Source organism: Arachis hypogaea, chromosome 9 (assembly GCF_003086295.3).
Source record: "Arachis hypogaea cultivar Tifrunner chromosome 9, arahy.Tifrunner.gnm2.J5K5, whole genome shotgun sequence".
NCBI classification, from domain to species: Eukaryota; Viridiplantae; Streptophyta; class Magnoliopsida; order Fabales; family Fabaceae; genus Arachis; species Arachis hypogaea.
Window position 1 is genome coordinate 24,026,847 of NC_092044.1, and position 16,373 is coordinate 24,043,219.

Consider the following 16,373-nt stretch of genomic DNA (forward strand, 5'->3'; position numbering starts at 1 on the left):
TATAGCTCAGTGGTAGAATATTTGACTGCAAATCAAGAAATCCCTGAGATACCTCAGGGGATACATGTTCCTCCACATAATTATTGGAAGCAACTAAGGATAGGAACACCAAAATCACTAGGGATCATGCAACAGAAGCAAGGAAGAGACATAAAGGAGCTCAAAAAGCACCATTGGATCTTCAAGAAGGCGCCACCCTCACTCAGGTGGACTCATTCCTTGTTCTAAAATTTTTTTTCTACTTTTCGTTTTTTATATGTTTATCTATTACATGATCATTAGTATGTAGTAACTATGTCTTAAAGCTATGAATAAATTCTATAAATCCTTCACCTCTCTTAAAAAAAAATTTGTTTTAATTCAAAAGAACAAGAAGTACATAAATTTCGAATTTATCCTTGAATTTAGTTTAATTATATTGATGTGGTGACAATACTTCTTGCTTTCTGAATGAATGCTTAAACAGTGCATATTTTTGATCTTGTTGTTTATGAATGTTAAAATTGTTGGCTCTTAAAAGAATGATGAACAAGGAGAAATGTTATTGACAATCTGAAAAATTATGAATTTGATTCTTGAAGCAAGAAAAAGCAGTGAATGGCAAAAAAAATTAAAAAATTAATTGACGAAAAGAAAAATATTTTTGAAAAAAAAGAGAAAAAGCAAGCAGAAAAAGCCAATAGCCCTTAAAACCAAAAGGCAAGGGTAAAAAGGATCCAAAGCAAAAGAGTGTGCTTAAGAGCTCTGGACACCACTAACTGGGGACTCTAGCAAAGCTGAGTCACAATCTGAAAAGGTTCACCCAGTTATGTGTCTGTGGCATTTATGTATCCAGTGGTAATACTGGAAAACAAAATGCTTAGGGCCACGGCCAAGACTCAAAAAGTAGCTGTGTTCAAGAATCAACATACTTAACTAGGAGAATCAATAACACTATCTGAAATTCTAAGTTCCCAGAGATGCCAATCATTCTAAACTTCAAAGGAAAAAGTGAGATGCCAAAACTGTTCAGAAGCAAAAAGCTAAAAGTCCCGCTCATCTAATTAGAATTAATATTCATTGATATTTTGGAATTTATAGTATATTCTCTTCTTTTTATCCTATTTGATTTTCAGTTGCTTGGGGACAAGCAACAATTTAAGTTTGGTGTTGTGATGAGCGGATAATTTATACGCTTTTTGGCATTGTTTTTAGGTAGTTTTTAGTAAGTTTGAGCTACTTTTAGGGATGTTTTCATTAGTTTTTATGTTAAATTCACATCTCTGGACTTTACTATGAGTTTGTGTGTTTTTCTGTGATTTCAGGTAAATTCTGGCTGAAATTGAGGGACTTGAGCAAAACTCTGAAAAAGGCTGACAAAAAGACTACTGATGCTGTTGGAATCTGACCTCCATGCACTCGAAATGGATTTCCTGGAGCTATAGAACTCTAAATGGCGCGCTCTCAACGGCGTTGGAAAGTAGACATCCAGAGCTTTCCAGCAATATATAATAGTCCATATTTTATTCAGAAATTGACGACGTAACTTAGTGTTGAACGCCAAGTACATGCTGCTGTCTGGAGTTAAACGCCAGAAACACGTCATGATCCGGAGTTGAACGCCCAAAACACGTTATAACTTGGAGTTCAACTCCAAGAAAATCCTCAGCTCGTGGATAGACCAAGCTCAGCCCAAACATACACCAAGTGGGCCCCGGAAGTGGATTTATGCATCAATTACTTACTTCTGTAAACCCTAGTAGCTAGTTAATTATAAATAGAACTCTTTACTATCATATTATCATCTTGGGTTTTTGATCCTGGATTGTATTTTGATCCAGTGACCACGTTTTGGGGGCTGGCCATTCGGCCATGCCTGAACCTCTTTCACTTATGTATTTTCAACGGTGGAGTTTATGCACACCATAGATTAAGGGTGTGGAGCTCTGCTGTACCTCAAGTTTCAATACAATTACTATTACTTTCTATTCAATTCTCTTTTATTCTTATTCCAAGATATACGTTGCACTTAACTTTGATGAATGTGATGATCCGTGACACTCATCATCATTCTCACCTATGAACGCGCGTGACTGACAACCACTTCCGTTCTACTCTTGGCCGGGCGCATATCTCTTAGATTCCTCAACAGAATCTTCGTGGTATAAGCTAGATAGATGGCGGCATTCATGAGGATCCGGAAAGTCTAAACCTTGTCTATGGTATTCTGAGTAGGATTCTGGGATTGAATGACTGTGACGAGCTTCAAACTCCTGAAGGCTGGGCGTGATGACAAGCGCAAAAGAATCAAGGGATTATATTCCAACCTGATTGAGAACCGACAGATGATTAGCCGTGCTGTGACAGAGCATAGGAACGTTTTCACTGAGAAGATGGGATGTAGCCATTGACAACGGTGATGCCCTACATACAGCTTGCCATGGAAAGGAGTAAGAAGGATTGGATGAATGTAATAAGAAAGTAGAGATTCAAGAGGAGCACAACACCTCCATACGCCTATCTAAAATTTCCACTATTGATTTACATAAGTATCTCTATCCATTTTATTTTCTGTTTATTTTTATGAATCATATTTGATTTTCTAAATTCCATAATTTTATCCTCCTGACTGGGATTTACAAGGTGACCATAGCTTGCTTCATACCAACAATCTCCGTGGGATCGACCCTTACTCACGTAAGGTATTACTTGGACGACCCAGTGCACTTGCTAGTTAGTTGAGCGAGACTGTGAAGTTAATTTTGGACCATGGTTCTGTGCACCAAGTCTTTGGAGCCATTACCTTGGATTGTTGAAGTGAAAAGAATGAATCACGATTTCGCCCACCAACACCAAACTTAGAAATCTTTAATGCATGGACTCTAACAAACAAAAAATGCATATGAAAAACAACAAACAACACAAAACAAGAAAACATCAAGATCAAACAAGAAGACTTGTCAAAAACATCTTAAAGATCATGAAGAACACTATGAATGCATGGAATTTTTGAAAAATGCAAGAAAAAATTTTAAAAAGCATGCAATTGATACCAAACTTAAAAGTTGACTCAAGACTCAAACAAGAAACACAAAATATTTTTTTGATTTTTATGATTTTATGATTTTTTTGGATTTTTATTGATTTTTTTCGAAAATATTTTTGGAAAAACGAAAAAGAAAAGAAAAATTTTGAAAAAGTTTTTTGAAAAGAAAATTACCTAATCTGAGCAACAAGATGAACTGTCAGTTGTCCAAACTCGAACAATCCCCGGCAACGGCGCCAAAAACTTGGTGGACGAAATTGTGATTCCTTTGTTATTGTATTTTGTAAAATTCATTGCTTTTTCAACTATGTGTGGACACAACTCCGTTCAACTTAACCAGCAAGTGTACTGGGTCATCCAAGTAATACCTTACGTGAGTAAGGGTCGATCCCACAGAGATTGTTGGTATGAAGCAAGCTATGGTCACCTTGTAAATCTCAGTTAAGTGGATTCATAGGGTCAAATGTAATTGGATTAGATAATTTAAAAGATAAATAAAATAAAAAGGGATAGAAATACTTATGTAAATCAATAGTAGGAATTTCAGATAGGCGTGTGGAGATGCTAGAATCCTTTCGAATCTCTACTTTCTTATTGCTCTCATCCAATCCTTCTTACTCCTTTCCATGGCAAGCTGTATGTAGGGCATCACCATCATCAATGGCTACTTTTAATCCTCTCGGGAAAATGGTCCTATGCGCTGTTACTGCACGGCTAATCGTCTGGAGGCATCACCCTTGTTGATAGCTACATCCCATCCTCTCAGTGAAAATGGTCCAAATGCTCTGTCACAGCACGGCTAATCATCTGTCGGTTCTCAATCAGGTTGGAGTAGAATCCATTGATTCTTTTGCGTTTGTCATCACGCCCAGCCTTCAGGAGTTTGAAGCTCGTCACAGTCATTCAATACCGGAATCCTACTCGGAATACCACAGACAAGGTTAGACTTTCCAGATTCCCAGGATCCTACTCGGAATACCACAGACAAGGTTAGACTTTCTGGATCCCCATGAATGCCGCCATCTATCTAGCTTATACCACGAAGATTCTGTTGGGGAATCTAAGAGATATGCGCCCGGCCTAAGGTAGAACGGAAGTGGTTGTCAGTCACGCGCGTTCATAGGTGAGAATGATGATGAGTGTCACGGATCATCACATTCATCAAAGTGTTGTGCAACGTATATCTTGGAATAAGAATAAAAGAGAATTGAATAGAAAGTAATAGTAATTGTATTGAAACTTGAGGTACAGCAGAGCTCCACACCCTTAATCTATGGTGTGCAGAAACTCCACCGTTGAAAATACATAAGTGAAAGGTTCAGGCATGGCCGAATGGCCAGCCCCCTAAAACGTGATCAATAGCCTCTTAAGATGAAGAATAAAACAAAACTGAGATCAAAGATGAAACGTGGTCAAAAGACTACTAATACACTAGTAAAAAGTCTTATTTATACTAAACTAGCTACTAGGGTTTACATGAGTGAGTAATTGATGCATAAATCCACTTCCGGGGCCCACTTGGTATATGTTTGGGCTGAGCTTGATCTATCCACGAGCTGAGGCTTTTCTTGGAGTTGAATGCCAAGTTATAACGTGTTTTGGGCGTTCAACTCTGGATCATGACGTGTTTCTGGCGTTTAACTCCAGACAGCAGCATGTACTGGGCGTTCAACGCCAAGTTACGTCGTCAATTTCCGAATAAAGTATGGACTATTATATATTTCTGGAAAGCTCTGGATGTCTAATTTCCAACGCCGTTGAGAATGTGCCATTTGGAGTTCTGTAGCTCCAGAAAATTCATTTCGAGTGCAGGGAGGTCAGATTCCAACAGCATCAGCAGTCCTTTTGTCAGCCTTTTTCAGAGTTTTGCTCAAGTCCCTCAATTTCAGCCAGAAATTACCTGAAATCACAGAAAAATACACAAACTCATAGTAAAGTACAGAAATGTGATTTTAACATAAAAACTAATGAAAACATCCCTAAAAGTAGCTTGAACTTACTAAAAACTACCTAAAAACAATGCCAAAAAGCGTATAAATTATCCACTCATCAGATAATTAAACAAAGAGTCACGCGAGAGCGTGGCTGGAGGCGTGCCTTTGGCACAAATTGATCCACGTGACCACGTCGCTAACGTGTTTGCGTCATGTGGGAAAAATGCCTCCCACGCGTCCGTGTCACCCACGCGGCCGCGTGCCATGAAAATCGACGTGAAAATGGTGCATAGCCGAAAGTTATGCTGGAGTGGTGATGGACTGGTGCTGAAAGCACAACCTTACCACGCAGACGCATGGCTCACGCGATCGCGACGACTACACGATCGCATCACCCAAAATTTGGCAAAATAAGATTCTGAACAGAGAGTTGTGCGAGCGCGAGGCTGCCCTCGCGCCAGTAGCATAAAATGTGTCACGCAACCACGTGACCGACGCGACTGCATTGATTAACTTCAAACGCAAGTCACGCGACTGCGTGCCCCACGCTTCCGCGTCGCTTGCACCGCACAGCTTATCCTAATTTGCCAAATATCTTATCTTTTCTTCCCCAATCCTTATTTTTTCCTCCCTCCTTTCTTACTCACTTCTTTCCCTTCTCATTCTTCTTATCTTTCATTTTATTTATTTACATATTTCATTCATTGCATTTTAATTTAGTGCATATTTTTCTTTTCTTTTCTAAATTTATTAGTTTTCCTTTGGTGTTGATTTTCTTGTTTAACTGTTGCATCTTTTCTGGTATAATTTTTAGTGACTTGTTTTACAATGTTGGGTGATGCTATTTTTCTATCAATGTCAATCTTTTATGATACATGTATTCCTTTTGCATGGACATGAACTTACATTGTCTTTCATTACTCACTCTCTTCCGCATTGTTGTACATTTTGTACCACCGGCATGCGATGGCTTCTATTATTTTCTCACGTACATGTTGAAGCTTCTATGTAAATGAGACCCTTATCATTTGGTATTAACCCATCCGTACTTCATTTATTTTCTTATCTTTATTTCTGGGTTACTTTTCTTCCCTTTTTCTTTTAGGATGGCCACCCAGAGGGGAACCGGAAGACGTTTACATGGGGAGACAAGACAAGTCCATCTGCACAATCTTTGGAGAGAAGCATCAGTTGGAACAACCCATCCACCTGCACATCTTAGCATGCACCGAGGACGGTGCAATCTTTAAGTGTGGGAGGTCGATACCGATCTCCATCGGTTAGCTATTTTCTTCTTTTCAACACCATTATTTTATTTTCTTTGTTTATTCATTATTGCATTTGCATATTTGATTGCATGTTTGTTTGATTTTATGCATTTAGTTACTACTTGGTTGAAGTAATATTTTCTTTTTCAAGAAATTTTTATAGTATTTCACTAATTTAAATTGAAAAAATTTGTGCTAAATTTGTTTGAAGTTGTATTTGGAACATGGTTTTTGAGCCAAAGAACACACAACATGTGAGATTTTGAGCTTAATTGCATGGTTACATTATTTAACCATAATATTTTATTCTTGTGTGTTTTCTTCTCTATAATTGCAATCTTTACTTTGTTCCATTCTATATGTCCATTATTTAGTATATTTACATGCTTGCATATGATTAAGGCCATTGTTTGATTCTAGCTCACCATTCCCAAATTACCCTACCTTTACATCACCCTTGTTAGCCCCCTTGAGCCTTTAAATCCCCTCTTGTTTTATAACCACATTACTAGCCTTAAGCAGAAAAATAAAATAAAAATCCCAAGTTGAATCCTTCGTTAGCTTAAGATAGAAATTGTGTAATTGTTTAAGTGTGGGGAAACTTTATGGGAACACGGATGATAGAAACAAGGTAGAAAGTTAAAAAGAATAAAGATATTTCAAAATAAAAATTTTTTGGGAAGCATGCTCATGTGAAATCAAAGTAATTAAATTACCATGTGCATATAAAAAAAATTCAGTATTTAAATAAAGGGGATATAAAAGAATTCTCCAAATGTAAAATAAAGCAATGCACATGGGACAAAATTCAAAAAAATAAGTTTGATACATGAGCATGTAATACAAAAGTGGGAAAAATTTGGGTAGCTAGGTAAAGAATTTTAAATTTTATAAAGTATGTATATATTAGGTGAGATCTTAGACTAATCAAGGATTCACTCTGTTAGCTCACTTAGCCTTATATGTACATCCTTACCTTTACCTCAGTCCCATTACAACCCTGAAAAGACCTCATGATGTTTGTATGTATACATTAAATATTTGTTGATTGGTTAGATGAAGAACAAAGTTTAGAAAGCATGACTAGGAAAGAGTAGAGTGATTGACCCTAGACACTTGAGAGATTAGAATGATATACACTACCAGTGAGGGTTCAATGCTTGATTCTATGTTCCCTGCTTTCATGAGCTATCTTCTTACAAGTTTATTTATTTTCACTGTATGATTTGAATTAGTGAAATCCAGTTCATATTTATTCTTGAAGGATTTATTTACTTTTTTACCAAGTATGTAGAAACATTTTGCATGTAGTTGCATTCACATTCATAGGCTGCATTGCATGAGTCTTGCCTTTTCCTATTCATTTATTTGGTCTCTTTGAGTTTAGCATGAGGACATGCTAATGATTAAGTGTGGGGAGGTTGATAAACCACTATTTCATAGTTTTTATTGTATTTAATTGAGTGGTTTTATCAAGCTTTTCACCCACTTATTCATAAGATTTGCATGGTTTTACAATTCCTTCCTAGTTTAGTTCTATGATTGAAAACATGCTTCTTTGGTCTTAATTTAGCTAATCTTAATCCTCTCTTATTACCATTCGATGCCTTGATCTGTGTGTTAAGTGTTTCAGGCTTTATAGGGCATGAATGAGTGAAAGATTGGGAAGGAAGCTTGCAAAAATGGAAGGAACAGAAGAAATTAAGGAGATGACCAGCGAGAAGTGACGCGTACGCGTCAGTGACGCGACCGCGCGGAAGAAAGGAATTCGCAGTGACGCGGCCGCATGAGTGACGAAGACGCGCGGATTGGAAAAGCAGAAGCGACGCGGAGGCATGGATGACGCGCCCGCATGGAAAAGAAAAACGCCGAATGACGCGTCCGCGTGACGCGATCTGCATAATTACAAAAGTCGCTGGCAGAGATTCTGGGCCAGATTTCAACCCAGTTTTCGGCCCAGAAATACAGATTAAAGTCAGGGAACATGCAGAGACTCATCAGGCTTTCATAATTCATAATTTTTAGTTTTAGATGTAGTTTTTAGTGAGAGAGGTTCTCTCCTCAAAGATCCCTAATTTCTCCATTACAGAGAGGGGCATGAGGTTTACACTTGACCCTAAGTCACACAAGGCCTTCTTGAAGGTCATGGTGCCTATGGTACAAGGTATTGAAAACTTCCCAGGATCCTGCCTCTTTTGAGGCAGTCTCTGCCTAGACAAGTTATCCAGTTCCTTGGTGAGCAAAGGGGGTTCATCCTCCCAAGTCTCATTTCCAAATAACTTGTCATTTAGCTTCATGATTGCTCCAAGGTATTTAGCAGCTTGCTCTTCAGTGACATACTCATCCTCTTCAGAGGAAGAATACTCATCAGAGCTCATGAATGGCAGAAGTAAGTCCAATGGAATCTCTATGGTCTCATTTTGAGCCTCAGATTCCCATGGTTCCTCATTGGGGAACTCATTGAAGGCCAGTGGACGTCCAGTGAGGTCTTCCTCAATGGCGTTCACTGCCTCTTCTTCCTCCCAGAATTCGGCCATGTTGATGGCCTTGCACTCTCCTTTTGGATTTTCTTCTGTATTGCTTGGGAGAGTACTAGGAGGGAGTTCAGTAATTTTCTTGCTCAGCTGACCCACTTGTCCTTCCAAATTCCTAATGGAGGACCTAGTTTCAGTCATGAAACTTTGAGTGGTTTTGATTAGATCAGAGACCATGGTTGCTAAGTCAGAGGTATTCTGCTTAGAGCTCTCTGTCTGTTGCTGAGAAGATGATGGAAAAGGTTTGCTATTGCTAAACCTGTTTCTTCCACCATTATTGTTATTGAAACCTTGTTGAGGTCTCTGTTGATCCTTCCATGAAAGATTTGGATGATTCCTCCATGAAGGATTATAGGTGTTTCCATAGGGTTCTCCCATGTAATTCACCTCTTCTATTGAAGGGTTCTCAGGATCATAAGCTTCTTCCTCAGATGAAGCTTCCTTAGTACTGCTTGGTGCATTTTGCATTCCAGACAGACTTTGAGAAATCATATTGACTTGTTGAGTCAATATTTTGTTCTGAGCCAGTATGGCATTCAGAGTGTCAATCTCAAGAGCTCCTTTCTTCTGACTAGTCCCATTGTTCACAGGATTTCTTTCAGAAGTGTACATGAATTGGTTATTTGCAACCATTTCAATCAGCTCTTGAGCTTCTGTAGGCGTCTTCTTCAGATGAAGAGATCCTCCTGCAGAGCTATCCAAAGACATTTTGGATAGTTCAGAGAGACCATCATAGAAAATACCTATGATGCTCCATTCAGAAAGCATATCAGAAGGACACTTTCTGATTAATTGTTTGTATCTTTCCCAAGCTTCATAGAGGGATTCTCCTTCCTTCTGTTTGAAGGTTTGGACCTCCACTCTAAGCTTACTCAATTTTTGAGGTGGAAAGAACTTTGCCAAGAAGGCATTGACTAGCTTTTCCCAAGAGTCCAGGCTTTCTTTGGGTTGAGAGTCCGACCATGTCCTAGCTCTGTCTCTTACAGCAAAAGGGAATAGCATCAGTCTGTAGACCTCAGGGTCAACCCCATTAGTCTTGACAGTGTCACAGATTTGCAAGAACTCAGCTAAAAACTGATGAGGATCTTCCAATGGAAGTCCATAGAACTTGCAATTCTGTTGCATTAGAGAAACTAATTGAGGCTTAAGCTCAAAGTTGTTTGCTCCAATGGCAGGGATAGAGATGCTCCTCCCATAGAAGTCGGGAGTAGGTGCAGTAAAGTCACCCAGCACCTTCCTTGCATTGTTGGCATTGTTGTTGTTTTCTGCTGCCATGTGTTCTTCTTCTTTGAAGAATTCGGTTAGGTGCTCTAAAGAGAGTTGTGCTTTGGCTTCTCTGAGCTTTCTCTTCAAGGTCCTTTCAGGTTCAGGATCAGCCTCAACAAGAATGCCTTTGTCTTTGCTCCTGCTCATAAGAAAGAGAAGAGAACAAGAAAATGTGGAATCCTCTATGTCACAGTATAGAGATTCCTTGAAGTGTCAGAGGAAAAGAAGAGTAGAAGACAGAAGTAGAAAATTCGAACTTATCAAAGAAGATGGAGTTCGAATTTTGCATTAAGGGATAGTGTTAGTCCATAAATAGAAGGATGTGAGAAGGAGGGAAGTAATTTTCGAAAATTAAGTGGAAGATTTTGAAAATATTTTTGAAAAACATTACTTAATTTTCGAAAAAATGAAAGTGGAAAAGAAAAAAAAAATTCTGAAATTAGAAATCAAAAAGATTTGATTGAAACTATTTTGAAAAAGATGTGGTTAAGAAGATATGATTAGTTTTAAAAAGATGTGATTGAGAAAATATGATTTGAAAAATATTTTAAAAAGATTTGATTTGAAAATTAAAAACTTGACTAACAAGAAAAGATATGATTCAAACATTAAACCTTTCTCAACAGAAAAGGCAACATACTTGAAATGTTGAATCAAATCATTAATTGATAGTAAGTATCTTTAAAAAAGAAAGAAATTGATTTTGAAAAAGATTTGATTGAAAAATTGATTTGAAAAAGATTTGATTTTGAAAAGATTTTGAAAACTAAAAAAAAATTTGATTTGAAAACAAAATCTTCCCTTCTAGCCATCCTGGCGTTAAACGCCCAGAATGGTGCACATTCTGGCGTTTAACGCCCAAAATGCTACCCTTTTGGGCGTTAAACGCCCAACCAGGTACCCTGGCTGGCGTTTAAACGCCAGTCTGTCCTTCTTCACTGGGCGTTTTGAACGCCCAGCTTTTTCTGTGCAATTCCTCTGCTGTATGTTCTGAATCTTCAATTCTCTGTATTATTGACTTGAGAAGACACAAATAAAAAAAATATTTTTGGATTTTAAATAATAAGGATAAATCAAAATGCAACTAAAATTAAATAACAATGCATGCAAGACACCAAACTTAGTAGTTTGTATACTACTGACACTAATGAGAATGCATATGAGACACACAAAACACTCAAGTCAATTGAATTTAAAGATCAGAGCACGAAAATCATCAAGAATTACTTGAAGATCACTAAGACACATGAATGTATGCATGTAATTGACACCAAACTTAGAATGAGACACTAGACTTTAACAAGAAATTTTTTTTTTGGATTTTATGATTTTTTTGATTTTTTTGTGTTTTTCGAAAATTAAGTGGAAAAAGGTATCAAAATTCTTAATGAGAATTCCAGGAATCAGTGCAATCCTAGTCTAAGACTCCGGTCCAGGAATTAGACATGGCTTCACAGCCAGCCAAGCTTTCAAGGAAAGCTTCGGTCCAAAACACTAGACATGGCCAGAGGCCAGCCAAGCCTTAGCAGATCACTGCTCCAAAAGCAAGATTGATAAAAATCAACAAGCTCTTGTGATGATAAGTTGAAACCTCGGTCCAATGATATTAGACATGGCTTCTCAGCCAGCCAGACTTCAACAAATCATCATGAAACTCTAGAATTCATCTTCAAGAATTTCGAAAAAAAAAATAAATACCTAATCTAAGCAACAAGATGAACCGTCAGTTGTCCAAACTAGAACAATCCCTGGCAATAACGCCAAAAACTTGGTGTTGTTGCCGGATCTTGGCACTGATGTTACCAAAAGCTTGCTCAAAACTAGAACAATCCCCGACAACGGCGCCAAAAACTTGGTGCGCGAAATTGTGAACAATACTTTTCACAACTCTCATAATCCCCGGACATGAACCCCAAAAACTTGGTAGCTCAATACCATGGCATTACACAACTTCGCACAACTAACCAGCAAGTGCACTGGGTCGTCCAAGTAATAAACCTTACGCGAGTAAGGGTCGATCCCACGGAGATTGTTAGTATTGAAGCAAGCTATGGTTATCTTGTAAATCTTAGTCAGGCAAACTCAAATGTATATGGGTGATGAACGAAAATAACACAAAGGTAAAGATAGATATACTTATGTAATTCATTGGTAGGAACTTCAGATAAGCGCATGAAGATGCCTTCCCTTCCGTCTCTCTGCTTTCCTACTGTCTTCATCCAATCCTTCTTATTCCTTTCCATGGCAAGCTTGTGTAGGGTTTCACCGTTGTCAATGGCTACCTCCCATCCTCTCAGTGAAAACGATTGCATATACTCTGTCACAGCACACGGAATTCAGCTGTCGGTTCTCGGTCAGGCCGGAATAGAATCCATCGATTCTTTTGCGTCTGTCACTAACGCCCCGCCCGCTAGGAGTTTGAAGCACGTCACAGTCATTCAGTCATTGAATCCTACTCAGAATACCACAGACAAGGTTAGACCTTCCGGATTCTCTTGAATGCCGCCATCAGTTCTTGCCTATACCACGAAGACTCTGATCTCACGGAATGGTTGGCTCGTTTGTCAGACGAGCACTCGGTTGTCAGGCGATCAACCATGCATCGTGCAATCAGGAATCCAAGAGATATTCACTAGAGCCTTGGTTGCTTGTAGAACAGAAGTGGTTGTCAGTCACCTTGTTCATGGGTGAGAATGATGATGAGTGTCATGGATCATCACATTCATCAAGTTGAAGAACAAGTGATATCTTAGAACAAGAACAAGCGGAATTGAATAGAAGAACAATAGTAATTGCATTAATACTCGAGGTACAGCAGAGCTCCACACCTTAATCTATGGTGTGTAGAAGCTCCACCGTTGAAAATACATAAGAACAAGGTCTAGGCATGGCCGTGAGGCCAGCCTCCCAGTGATCTAAGATAGCATAAAAATGAAGATAGCTACCAAAGTCTACAAATACAATAGTAAAAGGTCCTACTTATAGAGAACTAGTAGCCTAGGGTGTACAGAAATGAGTAAATGACATAAAAATCCACTTTCGGGCCCACTTGGTGTGTGCTTGGGCTGAGCAATGAAGCATTTTCGTGCAGAGACTCTTCTTGGAGTTACATGCTAGCTTTTATGCCAGTTTGGGCGTTTAACTCCCATTTGGGTGCCAGTTCCAGCGTTTAACGCTGGGATTTCTGAGGGTGACTTTGAACGCCGGTTTGGGCCATCGAATCTTGGGCAAAGTATGGACTATCATATATTGCTGGAAAGCCCAGGATGTCTACTTTCCAACGCCGTTGAGAGCGCGCCAATTGGGCTTCTGTAGCTCCAGAAAATCCACTTCGAGTGCAGGGAGGTCAGAATCCAACAGCATCTGCAGTCCTTTTTAGTCTCTGAATCAGATTTTTGCTCAGGTCCCTCAATTTCAGCCAGAAAATACCTGAAATCACAGAAAAACACACAAACTCATAGTAAAGTCCAGAAAAGTGAATTTTAACTAAAAACTAATAAAAATATACTAAAAACTAACTATATCATACTAAAAACATACTAAAAACAATGCCAAAAAGCATACAAATTATCCGCTCATCAATTCATAAGAGGCATTATGAAATTGAAATAGAGAATTGAATTTAAGGGATCTAAATCACACAATTATCCACAATTGAACAATTACAAGTAATGGATATGAAAGTACCTCAATTCACTAGTTCCAAATCCAAGTAACAAAGGCAAAGCTAGATTCAAAGTGAGACGATCAAAGAACACAAATTGAGAATAGGAGAAGAGTAGATCTACTAATTGCATCAAATAAAAGTATATTACAATGGATCTCACCAAGTAAATCAAAGGAGAATTGTAGTAGAGAATGTGGAGAATGAAATCCTAGAGAGAGGTTGGAGGTTCTCTCACTACCCAAAATGTAACCAACTCTAGGAAAATATCTAGAAAAATGTAAAAATGAGTCAAAAGTCCCTTAACCCTTCACTCTTTGGCCTTCTTAAACTTTTCCCGCCAATTCTCTTCCCCAAAACAGGGTCTCTAACTGCCTCCACATTCTGGTCACATGCTTTCATAAAAAATCATGTGTGACCATCGGTGCGTGCATGCTCAGCACGCGCGCGCGCCCCTGCGGCGATCGCAATCCGCGCGCAGGCGTAAAGCACGCTGGCGCGTCCATGAGGATTATAGTCCAGTCACTAAACACGCCGACTCATAGCTTGGCTCCTGGCTTTGGCTCGAATCTGCGCAGACGCGCCATGTGCGTGCACGCGCTACTGCTGAAGTTTTCAAAGCTTGATTTTCCATGCACCTTTCCTTTATGCATGCTCCCGTTCTCTCCTCCGAGTCATCCGTGCCCTATAAACTCTGAAACCACGTAACACACGGGTCACGGTATCGAATGGTACTAGAGGAGGATTAATAATGTATCTAATTTAGTGCAAAAGAAGCATGTTTTCATCCATGAGGCAAAATTTGGAAAAGAACACAAAATCATGTATTTTCATATGAATAAGTGCATAGGATCATTGATAGAACCCTCGAAATCAGTACAAGATAAACCCTAAAAATGGGGTTTATCACTGAGCAAGCTTAGAGTGGATGTTCAAACCTTCAGGCAGAAAGAAGGTGAATCCCTCTATGAAGCTTGGGAAGATACAAGCAACTGACCAAAAAGTGTCCTTCTGACATGCTCTCAGAATGGACCATCCTGGATATATTCTATGATGGTCTGTCTGAATTATCTAAAATGTCATTGGACCATTCTGCAGGTGGATCTATTCACCTAAAAAAAATGCCTACAGAAGCTCAGGAACTCATTGAAATGGTTGCAAATAACCAGTTCATGTACACCTCTGAATGGAATTCTGTGAGTATTGGGACGCCTCAGAGGAAGGAAGTTCTTGAAATTGATGCTCTGAATGCCATATTGGCTCAGAACAAAATGTTGAATGAGCAAGTCAATATGATTTCTCAGAGTCTAAATGGATTACAAAACGCATCCAACAGTACTAAAGAGGCATCTTCTGAAGAAGAAGCTTTGATCCTGAGAACCCTGCAATGGCAGAGGTGAATTACATGGGTGAAGCCTATGGAAACACCTATAATCCCTCATGGAGAAATCATCCAAATTTCTCATGGAAGGATCAACACAAGCCTCATCAAGGCTTTAATAATGGTGGAAAAAATAGGTTTAGCAATAGCAAGCCTTTTCCATCATCCTCTTAGCAACAGACAGAGAATTCTGAGCAGAACCCCTCTAGCCTAGCAAACATAGTCTCTGATCTATCTAAGGCTACTCTAAGTTTCATGAATGAAACAAGGTCCTCCATTAGAAATTTGGAGGCACAAGTGGGTCAGCTGAGTAAAAGAGTCACTGAAACTCCTCCTAGTACTCTCCCAAGCAATACAGAAGAGAATGCAAAAAGAGAGTGCAAGGCCATAACCTTACTTGGTGTGGCCGAACCTAGAGAGGAGGAGGAGGACGTGAATCCCAGTGAGGAAGACCTCATGGGACATCCTCTGGACAAAAAGGAGTTCCCATTTCAGGAACCACAGGAATCTGAGGCTCATATAGAGACCATAGAGATTCCTTTGACCTTCCTTTTACCATTCATAAGCTCTGATGACTATTCATCTTCTGAAGAAGATGAAGATATTATTGAAGGGCAAGTGGCCCAGTATTTAGGAGCAATCATGAAGCTGAATTCCAAGCTATTTGGTAATGAAACTTGGGAAGATGAACCTTGATGGTCAGATTTTCTATCGGTAAAGAAATTCCCAAATATAATCACGTTGTAAGTATAGCTTCTAAACCAATAGAGAATCTTTTCGTACAAAAGTTTTGTTTGTCACTTAAGCAAACCCAATAAAAATAAATAACCGAAGTATTCAAATCTCGGGTCATCTTCTCAAGGAATTGCAGGGAAGTATGATTTATTATTGGTTATGAAAAAAGATATATTTTATTTTGGGTTTTTGAAATAAGGAATAAGTAATTTAAATGGCAAGAAAAATAAATTAATAATTAGAAACTCTCTTGGCAAGGTATGAGAATTGGAATTCCTATCCTAGTTATCCTTATCAGGTGTGATGAGAGTTGGGTTTTAATCCCACTTGGTCAGCCTTTACTAAACAAAGGAAGGTCAAGTGGACTAATTAGCTTGATCCTCAAGTTCTAGTCAATTCTTATGGAAGGACTAGCTTTAGAGTGATCCAGATCAATCAGTAATTCCAATTTCAATCAATAGTTGAGTTTGATAACTCAAGTGTCTCCAATTAATCAACCAAAGCTAAGAGTGTACAAAGCTAAATAAAATCATAGATCTGAAATACCTCAAATTCCATTAATAAAA

At 38.7% G+C, this 16,373-nt stretch overlaps 1 non-coding gene across 1 annotated transcript; it reads left to right on the plus strand.

Moving 5' to 3' along the window:
• Positions 1-9,523: 9,523 nt before the first annotated feature.
• LOC112713762 (small nucleolar RNA R71) lies at positions 9,524-9,631 on the plus strand. The gene has a single exon (XR_003158723.1). It is a non-coding gene; the product is annotated as a small nucleolar RNA R71 (small nucleolar RNA).
• Positions 9,632-16,373: the final 6,742 nt, after the last annotated feature.